Source organism: Pristis pectinata, chromosome 33, assembly GCF_009764475.1.
Source record: "Pristis pectinata isolate sPriPec2 chromosome 33, sPriPec2.1.pri, whole genome shotgun sequence".
NCBI lineage: Eukaryota > Metazoa > Chordata > Chondrichthyes > Rhinopristiformes > Pristidae > Pristis > Pristis pectinata.
In genome coordinates, this window is record NC_067437.1 from 4,828,849 (window position 1) to 4,855,536 (window position 26,688).

At 45.4% G+C, this 26,688-nt stretch overlaps 2 protein-coding genes across 5 annotated transcripts in view; both read left to right on the forward strand.

The window, feature by feature from the left end:
- The window catches only part of LOC127585534 (MOB kinase activator 2-like), a 507,209-nt gene that overhangs the window by 472,328 nt on the left and 8,193 nt on the right, over positions 1–26,688 (forward strand). The window lies entirely within an intron of this gene.
- LOC127585532 (cytohesin-3-like) overlaps positions 1–26,688 on the forward strand; it is a 55,268-nt gene that overhangs the window by 2,465 nt on the left and 26,115 nt on the right. Inside the window, exon 1 of one of the 4 annotated variants that reach the window (XM_052043078.1) lies at positions 7,999–8,057. The exons of 1 other annotated variant lie outside the window; for it this stretch is intronic. The gene's annotated coding sequence lies outside the window, so the exon portion shown is untranslated. 2 more of the 4 variants (XM_052043077.1, XM_052043079.1) reach the window with 2 other exon arrangements.

Consider the following 26,688-nt stretch of genomic DNA (forward strand, 5'->3'; position numbering starts at 1 on the left):
CTGGATTTGTTTTCCTTGGGGCGGAGGAGGCTGGGGGTGGGGGGGGGATCCTGAGAGATGTGCACAAAGTTAAGTGGGTCATAGATAGGGAGGATGGTAAGAAACGGCCCCTCCCTGGTGGAGTTGTGGGAAACTAGAGGGCACTGGTTTCGGGTAAGGGCTAAGGGGTTTATAGGGGAAGTAAGGAAGAACATTTTCAGCTGGAGAGTGGTTGGAATCTGGGACGCACTGCCTGAGGGGGTGGTGGAGGCAGAGACTCTCATAGCAGTCGAGAAGTACGCAGATGAGCATATGAATCTCAAAGGCATTAATGGCTACAGACTAAGTGCTGGTAAATGAGATTAGTATGGATGACTAGCAGGGACAGTGTGGGCCAAAGGGCCTGTTTCTGAGCTGTATTACTCTACGACAATCTTTCCTGATAGTTGTATTTTCTCCTCGCTGGCAACAGCTTTGTAAAATGTTTAATTGTGTGAAGAACTGCCACACACCTTAAAGTGCAGTCTACCAAACTTCAATCGTTAACATTACCTCCTTGATTTCCTATCCCATTCTACAGAGAACTTTTTCTTTGGCTTATGAACTTTGCATTTCCGTTTTTAGTGAATTATATATTGCCAGGTCTCTGATCTACCCAGTTCGTGACCTTCCTAGGAACGTGGCAGACCAAATGAAGCCACAGACTTCCCTGTGCTAACTTTCAGTTTCCATCTGCCACACCGGTGTAATCCCATACACCGCCTGCCGAGCCTTGATGCAGTCTGCCCCATCAGTAGTTGTATTCACTTCCCCACACCCCGCATCTGCAAATATTGATACCAGGCCTGTGCTGTTGGAGGAAGATAATAACAGAACTCCTGCCTTGTCAGAAAGTCTGTTATTGAAGGTGACTTTGTTCTCATCTTAACCCCGGTCCCTTGACCTTTGTCTGGAGTTTCTGACTTGGATGTGAGTGGTCACTCATCAGGATCCAAGAATGTTGAGCTGGGTCCTGGACTGCATGCTGAAAGAAGTGAACCTGTAGCGCAATAAATTGAGTGCAGCTAGTTTACTAAAGACCTTGTGTACGGGCACAGAAGAGTGGTCGATGGGCTAGTCATAGAGTGACAGAATCATACATCAAGGACACAGGCCCTTTGGCCCAACTGGTTCATGTTGACCAAGCTGCCCATTTAAGCTAGTCCAACTTGCCTGTGTTTGGCCCATATCCCTCTAAACCTTTCCTGGCCAAATGTCTTTTAGTTGTTGTGATTGTACCTACCTCAACCGCTTCCTCTGTAAGCTCCCTCCGTATACATACCACCCTCCGAGTGAAAAAAAGTTGCCCCTCAGTTTTCCATTGAATCTCTCCTCTCAACTTATACCTATGCCCTCTAGTTCTTGATTCCCCAACTCCCAGAGACTGAGCGTGTTCACCCCATCGATGCCCCTCAAGATCTTACACACCTCTATTAGATCACCCCTCAAGTCTCCTATGCTTCAAAGAATAGAGTCCTATCCTGCCGAACCTCTCCCAGTCCCTCAAGTCCCAACAACATCCTCGTAAGTCCTTTCTGCACTCTTTCCAGTTTAATGGCATCATTCCTAAAGCAGGGTGACCAAAACCGAACACAATACTCCAAGCGCGGCCTCGCTGTGCGGCTAACAGGAATTTGTGTGGGAATGCAGATGAAGGATTATAAATGGGAGGAAATGTCGCTTCACTCTCTGAAAACTTTGGCTGGATCCTGTCTGGAGTAGCGGTGGTGGAGTGGTTAAGTTCTGGATCATTGATCCAGAAACGTGAATCAAATCCCACCACTGCAGTTTGCAAATTGAGATTCAAGTAATTACATAAATCTAGATGCAATTGATGCTGTCTCTACTGTCAGTAAAATAATCCCATTTAGTTACTAGTTTTGAGTCTAGACCCACATTGAGTAGCTCAAAGCATAGCTTGTCAAAATTCTCTGGAATTAGTTTGTTCAATTAAGGACCAGAAGGGTTATGGGGAACTGACAGGGAAGAGGAACTGAGGCCAGTGATCTTATTGGATGAGCGGAGCAGGCTCCATCGACTGAATTATCTTCTCCTGTGTTTTATCCACTACAACAAGGCCTACTAGGGTACGGTCTTAATGTGGGAACAGGGATTGGTTTCAATGGGCAAGAAGGTTGGCATGGATGTGGTGGGTAAGGGGCCCGTTTCTGGGCTGCACGCCTCTATGGCTCTCTGACAAGCCTTGGTGGAACAAATGGTTGCTCGCTGCTGGCAATTCTTGACAATCCTCCTATGGTGTGGAATGCAATGCTTGCCATCTAGAATCTCACAGGGGCCGAACACAGAAACAGAACCTGAGCAATTAACTCCTCATGGGAGAGCTGATATTGGGATTGGTGGGTTAATTGCTTTCTTTAAATTGCCCCCAGTGTTCAGGTGAATGGTGGAATCTGGGGGGAGTAGACGTGGGGAGAATAAAATGGGATTAGAGTAGGATTAGTGTAAATGGGTGCTTGACGGTCAGTGCAGACTCTGTAGGCTGCAGTTTCTGTGCTGTGTGACTGCAGGGTACTCACACAACAGGAATTAGACTGGTGAAGGTTTGCAGTTGAGCAGGAAGCAGTGGTGTGTGTGTGCATGGAGAGATTCGTTCTCAGAGAACACGGAACATGATTCAACAGCAGAGTGGCTTCAGATCCTTACAGAAAGCAAGGAAAAATCTTCCCTCGCGACTGTTGATGCAGAGTGGATTGTGCCAGACATTAATCATTCCACACGTTACTTGATCCGGGAATGCAGTCCAATCACTGACAAACATGACCCAGACTCACACTGCAGTGGGCCTGACCGGTGACTTGAACCTCCTCACTACGTGTGAGAGCCTTGGCTTCCTGTGGTGGAGAGCGACCATCGATAACCAGGGCCTCTGCTCCTGCTGATGACCTCAAAGAAAATGTGTGAACATTCTTTGTGCATGCATTAAATGTGCGTGTGTGTGCGAACGAGCAGTGTGTGTGGATCATGTGTGTGTGTGGATCATGCATGTGTGTGGATCATGCGTGTGTGTGGATCAAGCGTGCTGAGTATGTTTTTTATGTGCCCGTGCATGTAGGATGTCTGGTGTGTGGCAAAATGACCAGATGTGACTGTAACCGTGTTTTATACTGGAAAAAATCCAATCTAAGGCTAAAAAAAAATCATCGTAACGTGGTTAATTTCTCAAAAACTTGCTTCAGCAGTTGTTACAGCTGAGGAAGGAATGGAGCTGAAGTCTCCCTTAAAATATTTACCTCTGTAAGGAAGGTGCATTTACACTGCACCTTATGGCCAATGGGAAGCTTCTGAAGTGTAGTCGCCATTGCAATGGAGGTCACATGGTGGCCAATACACACAGGTAGATCCCACTAACAGTAGTGTGATACGGACTAGTTCACCTGCTTTACAGACATTGGGTGGAAGATAAATACTGGCTGTGACCTCATCGATATGCCGACTTCTACCTTCAAGATAATGCTGTTGGATCTTGAAGGCTCAGCTGATAGGTCGGTGGGACATAAGAGGCAGGACAAGACTTCAAACCTGTTCCACTACTCAGTGGGATCAGGCCACTGTGACCCGACTCCACGCACCCACCATCCTCCGCACGTCCCTCAGAACCTCCGGTTAATGTGTAGTGTAGTGGTTAGCGTAACGTTATTACAGCGTCAGCGACCTGGGTTCAATTCTGGCCGCTGTCTGTAAGGAGTTTGTACGTTCTCCCCGTGTCTGTGTGGGTTTCCTCCGGGCGCTCTGGCTTCCAAAGACATACGGGTTAGGAAGTTGTGGGCACGCTATGTTGGCGCCGGAAGAGTGACGAAACTTGTGGGCTGCCCCCAGCACATTCTCAGTAATGCAAAAAGACGCATTTCACTGTGTGTTTTGATGTACATGTGACTAAATATCTATCAGTCTCAGACCTCGGGAACGGAGTGTAGCATGTCATTGAAAACCTGAACTCATGACAGTGCAGCAGTCTCTCACTCCTGCTCTGGGATGGTCAAACAGTGGACAGGAGTCCAAACAGCTCCTTCCTATTGGTGCTTGTTCTGTGCCTGTGACCTGTTTTGAATGTAATGCTGTTGTCTGCTCTGGTACTTCATGGGTGGATGTAATGAGTGCAAGGTGACATGTTCAAACTGCTTCGGGATTTTTTGCAAAATTAAACTAAGCAAAGTTTTAAATGCAGCAATGGCTGTCAACAGAGTGATGGCTAATCCGCAGCTTAGGGATGGCTCAGTGGTGCAGCCAGTAGAGTTGTTGCCTTGCAGCTTCAGAGAACTAGGTTCAATCCTGACCTCTGATGCTGCCTGTGTAGAGTTTTCACGTTCTCCCTGTGGCTGCATGGGCTTCCTCTGGATGTTCCGGTTCCTCCCACATCTGTCCCTAGTGAGTAGGTGAGAGGTAGAGTCTGGGGGGAGTTGATAGGGAGAACAAAATGGAATTAGTGTGAATGGCGGGTCAATGGTCAGCACAGCCTTGATGGGCTGAAGGGCCTGTTTTTGTGCTATATCTCTCTGTGTTTCCTCAGCTTAAGTCTATGAACTGATCTTTTCCCTATTTTCCGCCATTTCTTTGGTTTAGAAAGTTCTCAAAGTAAAATTGACCTGGCATCAACTTCCATTTGTCGAGAGAATTTGCAAATTCCATGTGTGTGTGTGTGTGTGTGTGTGTGTGTGTGTGTGTGTGTTTGTGTGTGTGTGTGTGTTTGTGTGTGTGTGTGTGTGTGTGTGTGTGTGTGTGTGAGTGTGTGTGCGTGCGTGCGTGTGTGTGTGTGTGTGTGTGTCTGTGTGTTTGTGTGAGTGGGTGTGTGAGTGTCTGTGTGTGTGAGTGTGTGTGTGTGGGTGTGTGTGACTGTGTGTGTGTGTGGGTGTGTGTGTGAGTGTGTGTGTCTGTGTGAGTGTGTGAGTGTGTGTGTGCACATGTGTGTGTGCATGTGGGTGTGTGCGCGTGTGTGCGTATGTGTGTGGGTGTGTGAGTGTGTGTTTGTGTGTGTGTGTGTGTGTGTGTGTGTGTGTGTGTGTGTGTGTGTGTGTGTGTGTGTGTGTGCATGTGTGGGGAACTGTTCCCTTGGCTCTAATACAGGAGGATTTGGATCTTGCTCCAGATTCACTCTCCTTGCTTGTGCTTTACACTTGTAAACCACCCTGGGACTGAAAGCTTTCTCACTCCTGTGATGTGGTGTTTCTGCGAGTGGGTGTTTCATTTTAATCATCAAACATCTGTCACATTAGCAGAAAATCTATTTATTAGGGATGGACAGAGCCTGTTAATGGTGTAGTCAGTGTGATGTCCGTAAAGGGGAGTGTACATCAAGGCAGTGTAATTGGCTTTGAAACACTTATAGCTCAGTACAGCACAGGAACAGGCCCTTCAGCCCACAATGTCTGTGCTGACCATGATGCCAATTTACACTAACACAATCTGCCTGCACATGATCTGTATCCTCCATCCCCTGCCAGTTCATGTGCCTGTCTGAACGTCTCTTAAACATCACTATCGTACCTGCTTCCACCACCACCCCTGGCAGCATGTTTCAGGCACCTCTATGTGAAAAATATGCCTCACAAATCCCCGTTAAGCTTTCCCCTCTCACCTCAAAGCTAACCCCTTTGGAATCTGACACCTTGACCAGCACGGACAAGTTGTGGAGAAGGGTGTATCTCCGTACTGCATGACTCTATGAGTCTAAATGCACACACATGTAAAGCTGCACACACACACACACACGTACGTACAAACTCATGCACACACAAACATGCACACACAGACAGACACACACAAACACATGCACACACAAACATATACACACACAGACAGACACACAGACACACAACGTACAAACTCATGCACACAAACACAGACACACACAAACATGCACACACAGACAGACACACACAAACACATGCACACACAATCATTCACACACAGAGACACACAGACACACACACACACATGCAAACACATACACACACAAACATGCACACACAGATAGATAGACAGACACACACAGACATACAAACACATGCACACACAAACATACACACACAAACATGTACACACAGATAGAGACAGACACAGGCACACACAGACACACACATACAAACATACACACACAAACATGTACACACAGACATGACACCCACACGCACACACACAGAGACACACACACGCAGCGCTGTAACAACAAGAGGTGAGAAAGCAGCGGTGAAACACAAGATCAGTTCACTGGAACAGTAGGCTGGAGGGGCCGCTTACATTTCCCTTTCCTTACAATAGCTACATGATGTTATCAATTATTTTAGTGTAAAACTTTCACACAGTGTGGTCAAGGCAACATGAAGGACAGTAGAGTGGGGCAGCGGGTAGTGGTCCTGCCTCCTAGCTCCAGAGACCCAGGTTCAATCTTGACATCGCGTGCTGTCTGTGTGGAGTTTGCATGTTCTCCCTGTGGCCACATGGATTTCCACTGGGTTCTCTGGTTTCCTCCCACATCCCAAAGACATGCGGGTTGGTAGGTTAATTGGCCGCTGAAACTTGCCCCGAGTGTGAAGGAGAGGGGTAGAATCTGGGGGGAGATGTTGGGAAGTTGGAAGAGAGAGAATGAATCAAGGGAGTGGGGAATGGGATTAATGGGATTACTCCTCTGGGAGCTGGCATAGATTGGATGGACCGAATGGCCTCCTTTATGTGAAAGGAGCTTGAACAACATTGCCCCAGAGTACTCCTGGGGTGATCCTGTACAAGTGAAAGGTCCCTTTCACATACCCCCCCGTCTCATCCCCTCTACCATACAACTATACCCAATGCAAGCGCAATGTTGGAGCCTTCAAAGAGCCAGCACAGGAACGATGGGCCAAATGCTTCCTTCTGCACTGTATCTTTTTCTCTCTCCTTCGGTAGACGTGGCCTTTGCTTCAGAAGCCATACCTGACTCTCTTTCCTTGTGAGAAGGGAGGGGAGTGGCAATCCGCCTTCTAGAAACCACCGCTGTTCTTGTGGTTAGGATGTGAGTAAAGCAGTTTTGCAGTTTACGAGAACAAGTTTAAATAAGTGGAAATATTCACAGGTCAGGTGGCGTCTGTGGAGAGAGAAGCAGAGTTAACCCTTCAGGTCGACGACCATTCATCTCGTCCAGTTGCATTAGGTGTCATGCACAAGCCTTTCCAAGTCCACACCAGTCTGTCTTCAATTTTCCCTTGGTCTCCACCCTATCACAAGCAGTGGCCTTGTTCTCCCCCAACCCTTCCCCATCCCTGCACCTTAAGCTCTTTTTTTAACTTTTCACAGAACGTCATTGACCTTTCTCAGCTTCTCTCTCCAGTTGTCTAACCTGCAGACTTCCTGGAATTCTCTGTTTCTATTTCAGATTTACAGTGCCTGTAATTTCTTTACTTATCAGATATATAAGATATTTATTTATTAGTCACATGTACATCAAAACACACTATGAAATATGTCTTTTTGCGTTACTGAGAATGTTCTGGGGGCAGCCCACAAGTGTCGCCACTCTTCCGGCGCCAACATAGCGTGCCCACAACTCCTAACCTGTACATCTTTAGAATGTGGGAGGAAACTGGAGCACCCGGAGGAAACCCACACAGACACACGGGGAGAACGTACAAACTCCTTACAGATAGCGGCGGGAATTGAACCCGGGTCTCTGGCGCTGTAATAGCGTCATGCTAACCGCTACACTACCGTGTACCTAGCATTTCAATAAGGGCAAAGTCCCTTTCAAATAATTGAGAAATGGGACATCACCTAAGAGTTTTGTGGACAATGTTTCTACTGGAATAAACTATCGTTATTTACTATTCATTATCTTGGTTGCTGATCACTTATACAGTTTCTGAACTAATTTCCACTGACTGACTCTACAATTGTCCTTAAGGAACAGGCTGGACTTCAATGATCCAGGAAAAACACAACTGAGAGGTGATCCAAAGGAATATTTCAGATTATGTTTGATGGGACAGATGCTTTCATTAACAGTGAAGACCAGAACTCGAAGGGAAAGGAAAGAAAAAAGAACTGAGAGGGTATGGAAGCCATCACACATCATAACACCTTAAAACAGAGAAGGAGGCTATTTGGTCCATTGGGTCGATGACATCTCTCAAAGCAAACCCATTTGTCCCATTCCCCCACTAATTTCCCTGTGATCTATTCTCTCTCAGGGATCCATTAACCATACTCTCCCCCATTTCTCTCACCACCCACTGACATTGGGGGTAACTCACAGTATCCAATTAACCTACCAACCTGAATGTGTTTGGGATGTGGGAGGAAATCAGAGCACCCAGAGGAAACCCACTAGTTCACAGGGAGAACGTGTAAACACCATACAGACAGAACCAGAGGTCAGGACTGAACCAGGGTCTCTGGAGCATTGAGGCAGCAGCACTACCCGCTGTGCCACTGGCTGTCCTATACAGGGGAATCCATGGGCAAGAGGGTGGAGAGTCTGTGGGTCTGGATCCTACAGAGGGTGATCCTAAAGAGCCAGGGTGCATATAGGAGAGTGTCCAGAACTGGGGATCATAATCTTAGCGTAGAACATAGAATATAGAGCAGTACAGCACAGGAACAGGCCCTTCGGCCCATGAATTTGTGCTGAACTAATTAAGCTAACGACACCTAATCCCTTCTGCCTGCACACGGTCCATATCCCTCCATCCTCTACACATTCATGTGTCTATCTAAGCCTCTCAAACCCCTCTATCACATTTGCTTCCATTACCACCCCTGGCAGCACATTCCAGGCACCCACCATTCCCTGTGTAAAAAACTTGCCCCGCACATCTCCTTTGAACTTTCCCTCTCTCACCTTAAATGCATGTCCTCTAGTACTAGACATTTTGATCCTCGGAAAAAGATACCGGCTGCCTACTCTATCTATGCCTCTCATAATTTTATAAACGTCTATCAGGTTTCCCCTCAGCCTCTGCCACTCCAGAAAAAACAACCCAAATTTGTCAAACCTCTCCTTTTAGCACATGCCTTCTAATCCAAGCAGCATCCTGGTAAACCACTTCTGCACCCTCTCCAAAGCCTCCACGTCCTTCCTGTCATGGGGCGACCAGAATTGAATGCAATACTCCAGATGCAGCCTAACCAGAGTTTGAAACAGCTGCAACTCTTGAACTCTTGAACTCAATGCCTTGACTAATAAGGCAAGCATGCCATAGGCCTTCTTTGCTACTCTGTCAACTTGTGCAGCCACTTTTAGGGAGATATGGATCCCAGATATGTCCATTTAAAGCGTTGCAACTCTGCAGAATGTTCTAGCCCTGTGGTAGCTCAGTTATTGAAAATATTCAAGGACGAGATTGGTAGATTTTTTGAGGGATTGAAAGGACGTTGAGATCAGTGGGGAAGTGGATGAGGCACAGGTCTGGTCATGATTCCTCAGTGACAGCTGACTTTACAACACATTGGAAATACCCAGTAGGTCAGGCAGCATTTGTGGAGAAAGAAACAAGAGTTAACATTTCAGGTTGAAGACTTTGGAAGTAAAACAAGCTTAAAGTTGTGGAGAAAAGTAGTGAGATGCGGTTCTGTAATGCAGATACCCAATCTTATAGAATCATAGAACAGTACAGCACAATACAGGCCCTTCAGCCCACAATGTTGTGCCAAACTTTAAACCTCGCCTAATACTATCTAACTCCTTCCTCCCACATATCCCTCTATTTTAAATTCCTCCATATGCTTATCTAGCAATCTCTTGAATTTGACCAATGTACCTGCCTCCACCACCACCCTAGGCAGCACATTCCATGCCCCAACCACTCTCTGGGTAAAAAACTTTCCTCTGATATCTCCCTTGAACTTCCCACCTATTACTTTAAAGCCATGCCCTCTTGTATTGAGCATTAGTGCCCTGGGAAAGAGGCGCTGGCTGTCCACTCTATCTATTCCTCTTAATATTTTATACACCTCTATCATGTCTCCCCTCATCCTTCTTCTCTCCAAAGAGTAGAGCCCTAGCTCCCTTAGTCTCTCCTCATAATGCATACTCTCCAAACCAGGCAGCATCCTGGTAAATCTCCTCTGCATTTGGTTTCTCCAGAGGAGAGGAGAACTCATTGTGAGCACTGAATGCAGTACACGGATTGGAAAGAAGGGAAGGTGTTTGGTCCATGGATGTTGGGAAGGGAAGAATTGTAGGGACACGTATTGCATCTCCTGCAGTTGCACGGGGAATGGGCCTTTGGTGGTGATGGGAGTTGCAGAGAGAATGTTCCCATTGCAATGCTGAAGGGGAAGAGATGCATCTTGAATTTTAGCCACTGTTGCAACTCGGGGAAACACAGCAGACAACTTGTGCACAGCAAAATCCCACAAAAGGCAATGCGTCAATGACCAGATGATGTGCTTTAGTGATGTTGGTTGATGAATAAATGAGGACCCCCCGGGTATCATTGTGGAATGTTTTACAGAACTGACAGGTCTTGGCTTAATGTCTCATCTAAAATACTTTGACAGAGCAGTGATCCCACAGTCCAGCTCTGAGTCAAGGTCAAAGACAAAGTCGAGTTTATTGTCATCTGCACAAGTACATGTATGCACAGGAGCAAAGAAAAACTTACTTGCAGCAGCATCACAGGCACAGAGCATCAGATACACAATATTCACAAGAAAAACATAAATTGACAACATAAATTAAACAAAATTATGCAAGAAAGAACACAATTAGAACAAAAAAACCCCCAAAGTTCATTGTAATGCAAAATGGTCCTATTGTTGCTCTACTGAGGTAGTGACTAGGATTGTGCAGGTTGGTTCAAGAACTGAATGGTTGAAGGGAAGTAGCTGCAGCCTGGATTATGTGCTCTCGTCTCAATGCTCAATGTCTAACACAGAGTGGGAGTGCTTACACAGATATTGGCTGAGAGAAGTATTGGCTACAACTCACCTCCTCTTCTTCATTGCAGAATGATGATCTTTTTTTATATCCACCTTTGTGCAACATCACATTTGAAAGATGACACCTCCAACAATGTAGCACTCCCTCGGCATTGCCCTGGTCAAATTTTGCACTGATGTGTCCACAGTGGGACTCGAACCCTCTGCTCTGCTACCCACTGAGCCATGGCTGACACTGTGGCTTTAGGAAAGGGGGCATCAATTATCAGGCTGATGGTTGGGACTAGGGAATGACTGACACTTGAACAACGATCACTCCTGATGTTCAATGAACTTTACCAAACAAACATTGAAACCTGCAGGACAAAAATGGTCTGCCAATGTTCCAGTGACTACCTCCCAGTCACCAATGAACACTGGACGGATCTGTCACCTGACTGTGTGAGACTGCTTTTGTATTTCCAGTAAACAATCAAATGTGTCTTTCAATGCAGTGATAGTCCCAGGAACATCAGCCAGTGAGATGGTGGACGATACCACCAAGGTTGCCATTCTCAGCCATTAGATGTCCATCTCCAGTAACCCTTGCATTACTGGGCCCAAATGCTCAGATTATCCAATAGGCTTCCTTACTTACCAACTTCCTGGTACTGTCAGACGAGTATGAACTTGTTAGTTGTTCCCTCTTTTCTGAACAATGCTGCCTTTTAGTGTCAATTGTGGCTCAGTTAATTTTCAAGACAGTAGTTTGAAAATTCAAGTTCTACTCTGGGCACTTGAAACCTGCAGTGCTAAGATAGGGTTGAATTGTCAAAGGTTTGGGAGGGACATCAGTTTCCTCTGCCTTCCTACACGGAGCAGTAACAAAGAATAACAGGGTAGTTTGTCCAGAACAACATTTATCCCTCAATCAATATCGCTATACATACTCTCCAAGTCTAAAGCAATTACCGTCTACTGTTACTTCCCCAGGCTTCCCCAGTAGCACCTCTCAAACCTGTCACCTCTACCGCTGAGAAGGACAGGGCAGTGGGCCAAAGGAATACCACCCCCTGCAGGATCCCATCCAAGTCACACACCAGAAATATATCGCGTTTCTTTCAATGTTGCCGTGTCTAAATTCGGGAACTCCTTCCTCTTTCCCCAAGTACTGCAGTAGTCCTAGAAGGTGGCTCACACCTATCTTCTCAAGGGCAATTAGTGATGGTCAATAAATACTGGAGGCACTCTCCTGGGATTAATAATCAGATTTCTAGCAAGAATTTGGTGGCTCTGTTTATATTTTTGGTGCTTGCTTCTCTGTTTGTTTGTTAACAGCACCTCATAGCAAATGGGGACTTTTGCAACTTATATTTTCTATGCACTGTTGCACTGGGCAGTCCTGTAGCATTGCACTGATATAGAAGAGCATTGCTTTTCTATAATGAGACACATACGGGGAAGGTTTACGCACTGGGCAGGATGTGGTTCTAATATCAGAGGCTGCAGATTGCTGGATCTTTAACCACACATCAGTCTAGCTTGCAAATGTGTGCATTGTACATGTTACCAGAGCTGCTCTCTCATTTGAAGATGATCTCTCCGAGGTTTTAAAGTTCAATTAATGACGATCTGATAACAGTGATCGTTTGCCTCCTCCCACATCTCTGAAAATGACGTTGTTTTCGCTTTGCGAAGGGAATATTAGATAGACAAAATTGTTCTGCAAACATAGTAATGATGTAAATATGTCCAGGATTATTCCCCAGCTTTGCACTTCTCTCCCTCTGACGGGACTTTAATCCAGGGCTTCTTTGGCTCTCTCAAGTGGACCTACGTGGGCTATTCCAGAGAAGTGTAGGGGAATTCATTCTGTCCGATGTTTATCTCTAATCAACATCATGAAACAAACTCTCCAAATCTAAACAATTACCATCCCCAAAAATAACCACTGAGCAGAATTAATCATCCTGACCTCCCCATCTGTAGCTTAAATACCTGATTTGACTTAGTGGGTTAAGTGCTTCTCTTTGAAAGTTCCAGAATGTAAAGAGGCTGTTCTGCCCATCACAAGAGTGCTGGCTTGCTGATTCCGTACACTCTCATTGCCCTATTCGTCATTCATTTGGGCCATCAACTCTGTGCTAACTCTTGGAAGAATGATCCATTTAATCCCATTTCCTCTGTCCTTTCCTCAAATAATAATTTTACTTTTATTTATCTATTTCCTTTAAAAAATTATTTTCCTAATGATCTCCCAATAGGCTTCTCCCAAACTCTCCTATGTTCCTTGTGTCAGTCAATGAAATTGTTTCTCCTTCCTGTCCCTTGAGAAACCTTTGGTGAGCACCTGATTTTACCACTTTGTTGCATTCTGATTGGCTGCCTTCCCCCTTCCCTCTCATAACACCGTTGTCCATCACCCAACCTTCCCTTGCACGGTCATTTGCCAATGAGGCAGTGAGCACAGGCCGGGAAATTCAACACTAGAGGCATCACACCTGAAGATGTTCCAGACAGAGGGGAATCATCGAATCGTGGAAAATGTGACACAGAAGGAGACCATTCATCTCAGCATGTCTGTGCTGGTCTAACCCCAGTCCAACTCCACCTTCCAACACTGGGTCACTGGGTACTGCGGTCACAGCTCTTCAAGTACATCTATTGAACGGTCCCCTAGTACGATAAAATGGACTCTTGACCTCACAATCTACCTCGTTATGATCTTGCACCTTATTGTTTACCTGCACTGCACTTTCTCTGTAGCTGTTACACCTTATTCTGCATTCAGTATTGTTTTACCCTGTACTACCTCAATGCAATGTGCAATGAGTTGATCTGTATGAACGGTATGCAAGACAAGTTTTTCACTACCTCGGTACATGTGACAATAATAAACCAATTCCAATTCCAATTTCAGCACTAAGCCCGTAGCCTTCTAAACCCAGGCAATTCAAGTGTTCCTACACAAATACACAAGTAGTGCTTTAATATGGCAAGGATCTCTTCCTACGTCGCCCTTTCAGGCAGTAAGTTCCAGACCCCACCACCCTCTGGGTGAAAAAACACCTTTCCTCATCTTCCCTCCAATCCCTCCACTGATATTTTTAATTTATATCCCCTAATTTTTGATCTTTTTGCTTCAGGAAATAGGTTCGTTCTATCTACTGTCGCTAATCCCTTCATAATTTTATACACCTCAGTTAAGTCTCACCTCAGCCTCCTCTCCAAAGAAAACAACCCCAGCCGAGCCCCGCTGTGTAAAAAACTTGCCCCGCACATCTCCTTTAAATTTTCCCCCTCTCACCTTAAAGCTATGCCTTCTAGATAGAGGTGTACAAGATGATAAGAGGCATAGATCGAGGGGACAGTCAGAGACTTTTTCCTAGTGCAACGATGGCTAATACGAGGGGACATTTTTGGAGGAAGGTATGTCAGGAGTAGGTTTTGCAGAGGTTGTGGGGGTAGATACATTAGGGACATTTAAGGGACTTAGATAGATATATGAATGATAGAAAAATAGGGGGCTATGTGGGAGGGAAGGGTTAGATAGATCTTAGAGCAGGATAAAATGTCAGCACAACATTGTGGGCTGAAGGGCCTGTACTGTGCTGTAATGTTCTATGTTCTAATGTTGAAGGTGGGCATAGGAAGCTTCCCAGGTGTATTGTGCTGATGCTGGAGGGTGCAGAGGAGATTCACCAGGGTGTTGCCTGGGATGGAGCGTTTCAGTTATGAGAAGAGACTGGAGAGGCTCGGCCTGTTCTCCCCGGAGTGAGGAAGGTTGAGAGGGGACATGACTGAGGTTTGTAATATTATGAGAGGCATAGATCGGGTTGGTGTGGACATGATGGGCTGAATGGCCTTTCGCCATGCTGTATGACTCTATGACCAAGGAACCAAGGACTTAGAGAGAGAGAGAGAGGACTGAAGGAAATCATTATTAGTAGAGAAGTGGTGATAGGAAATACACAGGGCTAAAGTTGAACAAATCCTAGGAGCCTGATTGCCTAATCCTAGAGTACTAAAGGAAGTGACCCTGGAAAAGTGGAGGCATTGGCAGTCATCTTCCAAAATTCTTTAGATTCTGGAGCAGTTTGTACAGATTTGAGGGTGCTAAATGTAGCCGCACTATTTAAGAAAGGCGGGAGAGGAAAAACAGGGAACTACAGATCAGAAAAAGAAAATTAAATAAAAGAAACTCTGCAGATGCTGGAAATCTGAAACAAAACGTGCTGGAAACACTCAGCAGGTCAGGCAGCATCTGTGGAGAGAGAAACAGAGTTAATGTTTCAGGACTGAGACCCTTTGTCAGAGCTGAATTATAGACCAGTAAACAACACCAGTAGTGGGAAAATGCTTCAGTCTATTGTATAAGATTCCATATTGTATATTGTATTCCATATTGTATATGGTTCCCAGGGCACCAATGCTCAAAACAAGAGGACATGGCTTTAAGGTAATGGGTGGGAAGTTCAAGGGTGATGTCAGAGGGAGGTTTTTCACCCAGAGAGTGGTTGGTGCATGGAATGCGCTGCCTGGGGTGGTGGTGGAGGCTGATACGTTGGTCAAGTTCTTGTTAGATAAGCATATGGATGAATTTAAGATAGAGGGATATGTGAGAGGAAGGGGTTAGATAGTCTTAGGTGTGGTTTGAAGGGCGGCACAACATGGTGGGCCGAAGGGCCTGTATTGTGCTGTATTGTTCTATGGTTCTATGGTTCTATGTAATAACTTGGAAAGCTTTATCTAGTGGAACTGATACGGGACAGTCAGTGGACGTGGTGAATTTGGACTTTGAGGTTTTTGATAAGGTTCCACTTAAAAGGTTAGTGTGCAAAATTCAAGCACAAGGGATTGGGAAGATCCTACTGGCCTGGATCAAGAATTAATTTGTTCCTCCTCTGTGATTCCAGTAGAGGAGGAATAAATGGGTCTTTCTCCAGGTGGCAGGCAGTGATGTGGGGTGCTGCAGGGATTGTGTTTGGTCCCAGTAACTTACAACACACAGGGGCTCCCTGAGTTACGCAAGAGTTTTGTTCCAGAGAATTGTAGGTACGCTGACTTCCCTATAAGTTAGAAAGGTCCGCTTTCTACAGCAACCCATGTCATATCGCTCTACGTACACTTGCTATAGCTCTTTCATTTCGTTGAATATTCACCCTAACACTGCCCATAATTAAACTAATGGAATATACACTGTATCCGGTCATTAGTGAATAGCACATAGCATTTTATTATTATTATTGCAATCTTGAAAATTGCTTTAAAAATGTACGGGAGAATCTGTGTAAAGTCAGATTTCGTAATTCAGGTCATTGGTAACTAGAGGAGCCCCTTTATACCAACGATTTTGTTGATGAAACTAATTGGAAACGCAATGCTAGTGGAGTGAGGGGAAAGTGAGGAGACTTCAGTGGATCTGGACAAGTTGGTCGAGTGAGCAGATGCAGTTTAACACAGGTCAATGTGAGGTTATCCACTTTCATTCTGAAGACAGAAAGACAGATTATTATCTGGGAAAAGGGAAGGTCCAGTGTGACCTGGGTGTCCTTGTACACCAGTCACCGAGAGCAAGCGTTCAGTTGCAGCAGGCAGTTAGTGGGGGCAAAAGGTTGACCTTCATTGCAAGAGGACTTGAGTACTGGAGCGAGGAAGTCCTGCAGCTGCTGTACAGGGCGTTGGTGAGACCCCAGCTGAAGTTTTGGGTGCAGTTTTGATGTTCTTTATCTGAGGAGGGATGTCCTTGAAACGGAGAGAGTGCTATAAAGGTTTACTAGACTGACTCCTGATCCCTGGGATGCCTTAATGAATGAATCTTTCTCAGTGATGTATGAGAAGAGATTCATTCATTAAGGCCTACATTTGCTGGAGCTTAGAAGAAAGGGAGGGAATCTCATGGAAACCTATGAAATTCCAGCAGGACTGACATACCAGATACAGGGAGGATGTTCCCAATTCCTGGCTAGTCAGAAACCTGGACACATAGCTTAGGATATGGGAAATCCCAATCAGAACCAAGATCGAGAGAAATTTCTTTACCCAAAGTGTGGTGAAGCTGTGGAATTCTCTACCACAGAAGTTCATGGAGGACAAGTCATTAGAAGGAGGCAGACTGACTTATTAACGGCAAAGAGATCAAGGGATATGAGGAGAAGGTGAGAACGGGTGACTGAAGTAGATTGGTAATTGTAATTAAGATAAGATCTTTATTAGTCACATGTACATCGAAACACACAGTGAAGTACATCTTTTGTGTAGAATGTCCTGGGGGCAGCCCGCAAGTGTCACCATGCTTCTGACGCCAACATAGCATGCCTACAACTTCCTAACCTGTACATCTTTGGAATGTGGGAGGAAACCGAAGCACCCGGAAGAAACCCACGCAGACGCGGGGAAAACATACAAACTCCTTACAGACAGCGGCCAGATTTGAACCCGGGTCTCTGGCGCTGTAAAGCATTACGCTAACCACTGCACTACCGTGCCTGCCCAGAAAAATTGGTTTATTATTGTCACATGTACCGAGATACAGTGTAAAGCTTTTGGTTATGTGCCATCCAGGCAGATCATTCTGTATATACACACATCAAGGTAGTAATGGACAAATAAAACAGAATACAGAATCTGGTGTTACAGAGAAAGTGCAGTGCAGGTAGACAAATAAAATGCAAGGGCCATAATGATGTAGATTGAGAGATCAAGAGTTCATCTTTATTGTACAAGAGGTCCATTCGTGAGTCTTATAACAGCAGGATAGAAGCTGTCTTTGAGCCTGGTGGTGCGCGTTCTTTTGTATTGTCTGCCCGATGAGAGGGGGTAGAGACAGTGATCAGTCATGACCATGTAGAGTGGTGGAACAGGTCCAAAGAGCCAAATGACCTACCTCCTGCTCCTACTTTCTACGCATTATCACCAGAGCTCTCAAAGAAACACCAGGACCTTAGTAGCAAGCAAGATGCTAGAGTAACTCAGAGGGTCAGGCAGCATCTAGGAGGGAAATAGACGGTTGACATTTCGGGTCGAGACCCTTCATCTAGACTGCAAGTCTCAACCAGAAACACCAACTATCCATTTCCCTCCATAGATGTTGCCTGATCCTCTGAGGTCCTCCAGCATCTTGTTTGTTGCAACAGAAGCTTACTTGGTGTTAGATCCTTCATTAAATTCTCATCAGGAGGTCTGGAAAGGAATGAGATGGTCTTTGTCAAGGGCCACCCTATGTAACACGGGACTCTGTATCCTATGGGCTATTCCCAGGGGGCGCCTTGAAACAATCACCAACCACTGCAGTGGAAGTCCTAAAGCTTGCTTGTCTTTGGAGTGTCTGTAACCAAATGCTGTCAATTGGCACATCCCGAGGTGCAGGACGGATGAACTAAAGCTTGGTGCAGCCACTGCAGAGGCTCTCTAGGGAAAGACCATGGCTTAAATCCATCCCACCACTAGGCATTGAGGGGCTGGAACCTGTGTAGAACTCCATACTGTTTGGTCATGGAATATACATCAAAGGAAAATTGATGAAATGCTGATACAGCTTTGGAAAGGGTGCAGAAGAGGTTCACCAGGAGGCTGCCTGGATTAGAGGGTATGAGCCATAAGGAGAGGTTGGACAAACTTGAGCTGTTTTCTCTGGAGTGTCAGAGGCTGAGGGGAGAGCTGATAGAAGTTTATAAAATTATGAGAGGTATAGATAGGGCAGACAGTCAGAATCTTTCTCCCAGGGTAGAAATGGCAAATACTAGAGGACAGCATTTAAGGTTAGAGGGGGAAAGTTTAAAGGAGGTGTGTGGGGAGTGGTAGGTGCCTGAATAGGCTGCCAGGGGTAGCAGTGGAAGCAGATACAGTAGAGGCCTTTAACAGGCTCCTAATTAGACACATGAATATGCAGGGAATAGAGGGATATGGATCATATGCAGGCAGAAGAGATTTAGTTTGTTTTGATATCATTTTTGGCACAGACATTGTGGGCTGTGGGCCTGTTCCTGTGCTGTACTGTTCTATGTAATAAAGCAGGGTTCCTTTCCTGAAAACTTTTTTTTAAAATCAACTATCCAGCAACATCTTACGACCACCTATATCGGTACCAACTTTTCATATTGTTCATTCTAAAAGCTAATTTCAAAATCTCAAATCATTTTGCTGAGATGAAAACGGAAAATGCTGGAAAGATTCACTGGGTCAGGCAGCGCCTCCGGAGAGATAAACAGTGTCAACGTTTCAGTTTGAAGACCCTTTCATCAGAACTGGGGAAAGGTTACATATGTAATAGTTTCTAATTGAGTACAGATTCAGGAAAAGGAAGGGAAGGAAGATCTGATGAGAAAAGTTGTGATGAGGTGGAAGGGAGAAGAAATCGTATGAGTAATGAGGTGGTGGTGCAATTAAATAGGGTGCTCAAATAATCAATGATGGCAAGCACCAAAGGGCTTGTGTTCTCTTTGGAGATGCTTTCAACTTTCCAAAGTCACCGGTGGCCGTACTTTCTCAGAGTTGTCCAATTTGTGGATTTTTTTGAGCTTCAACACACCCAGAAACAGTTAGCCAGTCCCGCTCCATTTGACCTGAACTTTCTGCTTCCGCTTGACATGATTGGTCTGTTGCCATCCTTGATGCGTAAGAGGGCCGAGCTTCCGGCATGCGGCCTGGGAAGCCATTTTTTGAGGTGGCTGGCATTAATTTTCCCCATGAGATCTGGTGACCTTGAAGGTCCAGAAGAGGGAGGAATGGGAAAAGCAGAATCTTCATCTGAAATAGTTGTAGTTACCATCAAGTCCAAGAGATTAATGTTCCACATTAGAAGGTAAGAGATGTTGCCCCAGGCTTTTCTGGATTATTGATCCAGTGTCAATATTACGTTCTGATTAAAGTTTCCCAAATATAAAACGTGTTTCACCAAGGCAAAAAACCAAGGCCCACAGCATTCCGAGAAGCTGGAGCCTGGTCCCAGATTCTCCCTCTAACTTTCAGTCGAGATGAAGGGTCTTGACCCAAAACGTCGACTGCCCATTTCCCTCCATAGATGCTGCCTGACCCGTTGAGTTCCTCCAGCTTTCTGTGTGTTCTCCAGATTCCAGCATCTGCAGTCTCTGGTGTCTCTGTGTTCTTTATGTTGCTGGAACTGAGGGAATATTGTCTCTTCCCTGCTCTTTCAACATTTTTACAGAGAAAAGAGAAGTGATTTGATGTTGTAGTTGGTGAATGAGGAAGCACTGATGATATCATTGAATTACAGGGTCTGGTTTATCTTTGCCAGTTATAAATAGAGAGTAATATATATGGTGCTTCCTCTTGAGAGGAGATTTGAGTTGGAAGCCTCATGGTCCATGTCTTATGAGGATAGGTTGAGTGAGCTCGGGCTTTTCTCTTTGGAGAGAAGGAGGATGAGAGGTGATTTGATAGAGGTGTACAAGATGATAAGAGGCATAGATCGAGTGGGCAGTCAGAGACTTTTTCCCAGGGCGACAATGGCTAACACGAGGGGACCTAATTTTAAGGTGATTGGAGGAAGGTATAAGGGGGATGTCAGGGGTAAGTTTTTTACACAGAGAGTAGTGGGTGCATGGAACGCACTGCCGACAGAGGTTGTGGGGCAGATACATTAGGGACATTTAAGAGACTCTTAGATAGACACATGAATGATAGAGAAATGGAGGGCTATGTGGGAGGGAAGGGTTAGATAGATCTCAGAGCAGGATAAAATGTCGGCACAACATTGTGGGCCGAGGGGCCTGTACTGTGCTGTAGTGTTCTATGTTCTATGTTCTATGTATAGAAGATGGACGTTTTCTGTTGGGAAGATATTTCACCACCGACAGATGCCTTTTCTTTACAACCAGACAGTAAAAGAAGTCAGAGTCATACAGCACGGAAACAAGCTCTTTATCACCAAGTCTCCACCAACCATCAAGTGCCCATTTTGACTAATCCTACAGTCATCCCATTTTAATCTGCTCACAATCTCATCAACTCGCCCCAGATTCTACCACTCACCGACACGCTAGCGACCAATTAACTGACTAACTTGCATGTCCTTGGGATGTGGGAGGAAACCGGAGCATTCAGGGGGAATCCACGCGGTCACAGGAAGAACGTGTATACTCCACATACACAACACCCGAGGTTAGGATTGAACTTGGGTCACTGGAGCTGTGAGGCAGCAGCTCTCCTACCTCCACCACTGTGCCACCCTGTGCCTGGATTTTAAGAAAACAATGTTATTGGGAGCCTGCCTCACATTCTGAGAATTCTTAATTCTGTTTTACACAAAGGATTGGGGAGTGAGCTATCTGTCGGGCAACACAGAAACCATTCGGTGTGGGCAACACAACCCATTGGTGCCCATTGCTTGTGAAGACGATGCAAAGTAAAACTGGGGCTCAGCCATAGAGTCATAGAATTGTACAGCACAGCAACAGGCCCTTTGACCCACCACATCCATGCCAGCCTTTTTACCTCTCTACACTAACCACACTTGTCATCGTTGGTCCCATATCCTAGTCAAGTGTCTGTCCAACCGGAGTATAAGAGTCAGGAAGTCATGATGCAGTTGTATAAAACTTTGGTTAGACCTCCCTTGTATTGCATGCAGTTTTGGTCGCCCCAGTACAGGAAGGATGTGGAGGCTTTGGAGAGGGTGCAGAAGAGGTTTACCAGGATGCTGCCTGGATTAGAGGGCATGAGCTATAAGGAGAGGTTGGACAAACTTGAATTGCTTTCTCTGGAGCGTCAGAGGCTGAGAGGAGACCTGATAGAAGTATTTAAAATAATGCAAGATGCAAATAGGGTAGGCAGAATCTTTTTCCCAGGTCGAATACTAGAGGGAACAGCTTTAAGGTAAGAGGGGGAAAGTTTAAAGGAGATGCAAATTTTTTTATACAGAGAATGGTGGGTGCCTGGAACTGGCTGCAGGAGCGGTGGTGGAGGCAGAAACCAATATGGCATTCAAGAGGCTGTTAGAGAGGCACATGAATATGCAGGGAATGGAGGGATATGGATCACGTGCAGGCAGAAGGGATTAGTTTAATTTAGCGTCATGGCTGGCAGAGACATTGTGGGCCAAAAGGCCTGTCCCTGTGCTGTACTGTTCTATGTTCTATGTCAGGGTTTGTTGCTTTCTGCGGATTGTCGCAGGGGATGGTGACAGACTCTGCTCTCACTTTCTTTGTCACGCAACAATTAGGCTGCTTCCTGCAATGCAGACGTCTGAGCTTGGACTGAGAATGGGGAATTGCAGCAATTGGCTCCAAGAGCGAGTTCCTCCTCATCACACCATCACCTGCTTCCTTTTTTCACAGGCGCTGAGTATCAGGCAATGCTTCACCGAGTCAGACCGTCATTCACTGAGTCAGACTGTCAAAGGAGTGAGCAATTCCTGATGTTCATTATTAGTGAATCCCCACAATTTGGCTTCTGTTTAGATGTAAATGATGAAATTTTATCATTTGTACATGCTTGGTATTTCATTATACAAAGTCAAAGTCGAGTTTATTGCCATATCCACAAGTACATGCGTGCACAGGTGTAATGAAAAACTTACTTGCAGCAGCATCACAAGAAAAAGAGAAACAAAGGACTACAGATGCTGGAATGTAGATGAAAAACACAATGATGCTGGAGGAACTCAGCAGGCCAGGCAGCATCCGTGGAGAAAAGTCCTGAAGAAGGGTCCTGACCCGAAACGTTGACCGCCTGCTTTACTCCACGGATGTTGCCTGGCCTACTGAGTTTCTCCAGCATCATCGTGTTTTTCATTCACAAGAAAAACATTAATTAAACATAAATAAAACAATTTTTTTCAAGAAAGAACATAATTAGAACAAAAAAAAAAGTCCATTGTAGTGCAAAGTGGTCATAGTGTTGCTGTACTGAGGCAGTGATTAGGGTTGTGCCGGTTGGTTCAAGAACCGAATGGTTGAAGGGAAGTAACTGTTCTTGAACCTGGTGGTGAGGGACTTCAGGCTTCTGTACCTCCTGCCCGATGGTAGCTGTGAGAAGACAGCATGGCCCGGATGGTGGGGATCTTTAACGATAGATGTTGCCTTCTTGAGGCAGCTTCTTATGTTCCCGCACATTCAAAGTGCCGTACCAGACCATGGTGCAACAAGTCAGGACACTTCAACAGTACATCTGTAGAAGTTTGAGTGTTTCCTGACAAGCCAAACCTCCTGAACCTTCTAGGAGAGTAAAGATGCTGGCACACCTTCCTTGTGTTGGGCCCAGGGCAGCTCACAACCCCAGGAAACTCTGAACTGAATGTTTGCTGAGTTGTATCAGATAGTGATGGACCTGGAGTCACATAGAAATCCAACGGGGGTTGATGTCCTGAAAGACATTAATGAACCAGAAAGGTTTGTCATCTGATATTACAAGCTCAAATATCAGATGTGTTTAATTACTTGTGTTTGAAGTCCTCAGCTGCCTTGTTGGGATTCAAATACCAAACTCTGGATGAATCATCCAGGCCCATATTAGTTTGGTAACATAATCTTACATCTTGCAGCACAGGAAGAGGCCATTCAGCCCATTATTCTTGTACTGGCTCTTTGCACAAGGCCACTGATTGGGCGCAGCCCTCCATTCTGTCCCCATTTCTCCATCACTTTCTCTCTTTCAAGAAGTTAGTCAATTCTCTCCTGAAAGTTACCCTTGGACTCACTGCCTCGTCTCACTCATTTACGGAGTTCCAGATTACAGCAATTTGATTCCTCAGTTCAAAACCAATATCTGTGGGATGACTGAGCTGGGGAAGCCAAAGAGGGTTCGCAGAATCACGGAGAATTTAGGACACAGAAAAAGGCCATTTGGCCCAACCAGTATGCTAACCCCTTGAACTTTCTCCCCTCTTCTATCAACTAATTCTATCTCCATTCTCTCCTCTCTCATATACTTATCCAGACTCCCCTTAAACCATCCGTAATATTCACCTAGGGAGTGAATGCAGCATCATACAGATGTTTCTCCCGAATTCTCCATTGGATTTCTTAGTCTCTCTCTTGTACTGAAGATCTCTAATGCTGCTCTTCCTCACAAGTAGAAACCTCTCTGTACCCAGTCTAATGATGTCTTTCATCATTTCAAAGGCCCCTGTTAGGTCACCTCTCTGTCCTCTTTTCTAAAGAGAAGAGAGACGGAGTCTGTTCTTCACCTGTGTCACAGAGTCAGAGTCATGCAGCAACAGAAACAGTCCAATATAGCCCATCACAACCACACTGATGCATCTGTATTAATCCTATCTTTCAGCACTTGCCCTGTAGCCTTCAATGCCTTAGTGATTTAAATGTTCACCAAGACACCTCTTAAATGCTGTCAGTGACTCTGCTTCAACCACTCTCCCAGGCAGTGTATTCCAGGCACTTACCACTTTCTGGGTGAAAAATGTCCCCTCCGATTCCCTCTGAATCTCTCACCCCTTATCTCAAACCTACATCCTCAACTTTGTTCACCGCTGACATGGGGGAAAGTTTCCAGCAGTCTACCCTCTCTACGCTGGCTCCTGCCAGCTTGTGGCTCTGACCAATAACAGTTCAGATCTGTCACCATACCCATCAAAGTACAACAGACACGGACAATCACTTTACATAACAGGTTAGTCCATTCAGAAAGCTGTGTGCGATTTTTCTTTATTGATTTGCTCACAGGAGGGTCACATTGCTGACATTTATTGTCCATTCTTAATTACCCCTCAAAGGGGAATCCAGTCTAAGAGTCAACCTATTAGTGGGTCCAGAGTCACATTTAGCCAGGCAGGGTTAGGACAGCAGATATCCTTCTCTGAAGAACAGTAATAAACCAAAGGGTTTACAAGAAACTAGTTGCTTTATGGTCAATATCACATTAGTTCAACATTTTAAAATTGAAGCTCCCTCACTGCTGTGTTGGAATTCAGATGTGTGTCCCTTGGCAGTTGTCTGGGTTTTTGTCTGTGGGCCCAGCTGGAAGAGGGCAGACTCAGACCCTGTATGGATCCAGTGGTTAAATCACCGGCTGCCAGTTCCAGACCATTGACTCAGAGACGGGAGTTTCAGCCCCATTACACATCACAAAATTCTGCCAATGAGATACTTGCCATTTGTTTTGATTACTGCATTGTGGGGAAGATCTCAGAAGCAGCTGTGCAATGAGGGCCAGCTGATTTGTTTTAACCTACAGCATTGTGTCTCAGATGCCAAGATCCTCAGTTGAACAGGGAACTTGAGGGACGTAGAGTCATGGAGCAGTATGTCATTACCAATTAACTGGACTCTGACAACTTGCCCTCACTTCTCAATCACACTTCATTTAGTTGTGCATAAGGAGAACAATCCAGCCCCTATCACTGAAATGTTCTGAAGTTTCAGCAAAGAGTTGTCCTTTTAAACAGATATTGACCAATTAAAATCTTGTGCACCTTAAAATCCTTCATTTGCATGCATAAAATACCTTATAGATGTTAACGACCAATAGAAATGACACGTCAATGGCCAATACTACCTTAGACTTAATAATTGTCCAATAGTTAGTATGTGCCTTGCAATCCTTCATTTACATCCTTATCTTGTCTCTGTGTGCTTGGTGACCTCGGCTCCCATGCCATCCAAAGAGGAGCTATGGTCTCGAAGACCTTGCTCAGCACAGGTGACTGCAGACTGTCTGCAAACCATCTCTGCCTGCACATTGTCTTAACCCTTGCCTTGCCGCAGCTTCCACAAATACAGCACGGATACAGACCCTTCGGCCCAACCATTCCATGCCAACCATGGTGCCCACCCAGCTAGTCCAAATTTCCTGCATTCACCCATATCCTTCCCTCCAAGACCTTCGCCTCCATGTACCTATCCAAGTGCTTCTTAAGTGATACTATTGTACCTGCCGGAACCACTTCCTCTGGCAGCTCATTCCATATACTCACCACCGTCTGCGTGAAAAAGTTGCCCCTCAGCTCCCTTTTAAATCTTTCCCCTCTCACCCTAAACCCATGCCACCCTAGTTTTGGACCCCCCTACCCTGGGGAAAAAACTGTTACCATCCACCTTATCTCCACCTCTCATAATTTTAAACAGTTTTATAAGGTCGCCCCTCATTCTCCTACGTTCCAAGGAATAAAGACCTAGCCTGGCCAAGCTGGTGTGTCCCAGACAAGGAACAAGTTAAAGGAGGGGAGGGGAGTGAGTCATGGGCCACCACACCATCATGGCACAAAAAGTGTTAGGCACAAAAAGTGTTAAACACAAAACCTATCGACTTCTGAATAAAAAAGGATGCTCTGGTTCCAGGAACTGATTGTGGACGAGGTCACAGGGGGCGGGATTATGCACTGTTACAGGTTTTCAGATGACACAACACCAACCTTAAAAATCCTGGCAGTAACCGGTCACCACTTGGTGATTAATCTTTTATCAGGAGAGAGGGGATACAATACAAACAGATCGCCCAAGTTCTTGGCACCGCGTTGGATATTACATGCATAGTCGGCTGTGAACAGTTCCTGTACTTCACCTTCAATGTTCTAACATTCTCAGTGAGTTCCCCATTGGCTATTTTCTATCAACAACTGATTACATGCGGGCAACGTGGATTGACATGGTGATTCTGAATAACCTGAAGTGTGGGGGCTACTAGTTCTTTCAAGTAAGCTCTGAAACTAAATGTTGATCAATTTCATCTTTTCACAGTGGTTTGCACAGTGCTGTGTTGTTCGCTTTCTCTGTCGAAAGGCAGGGAAGCTCAGATGAGATAAGGAGAAAGTGCTGTTTCCAGGAGCCTTTCTAACTCTTTCTGTCAGTACTTGCCTTGAACTTCTGTTATATGGGACAGTCTATGGTGTTGGTCAGCAACCTTTGT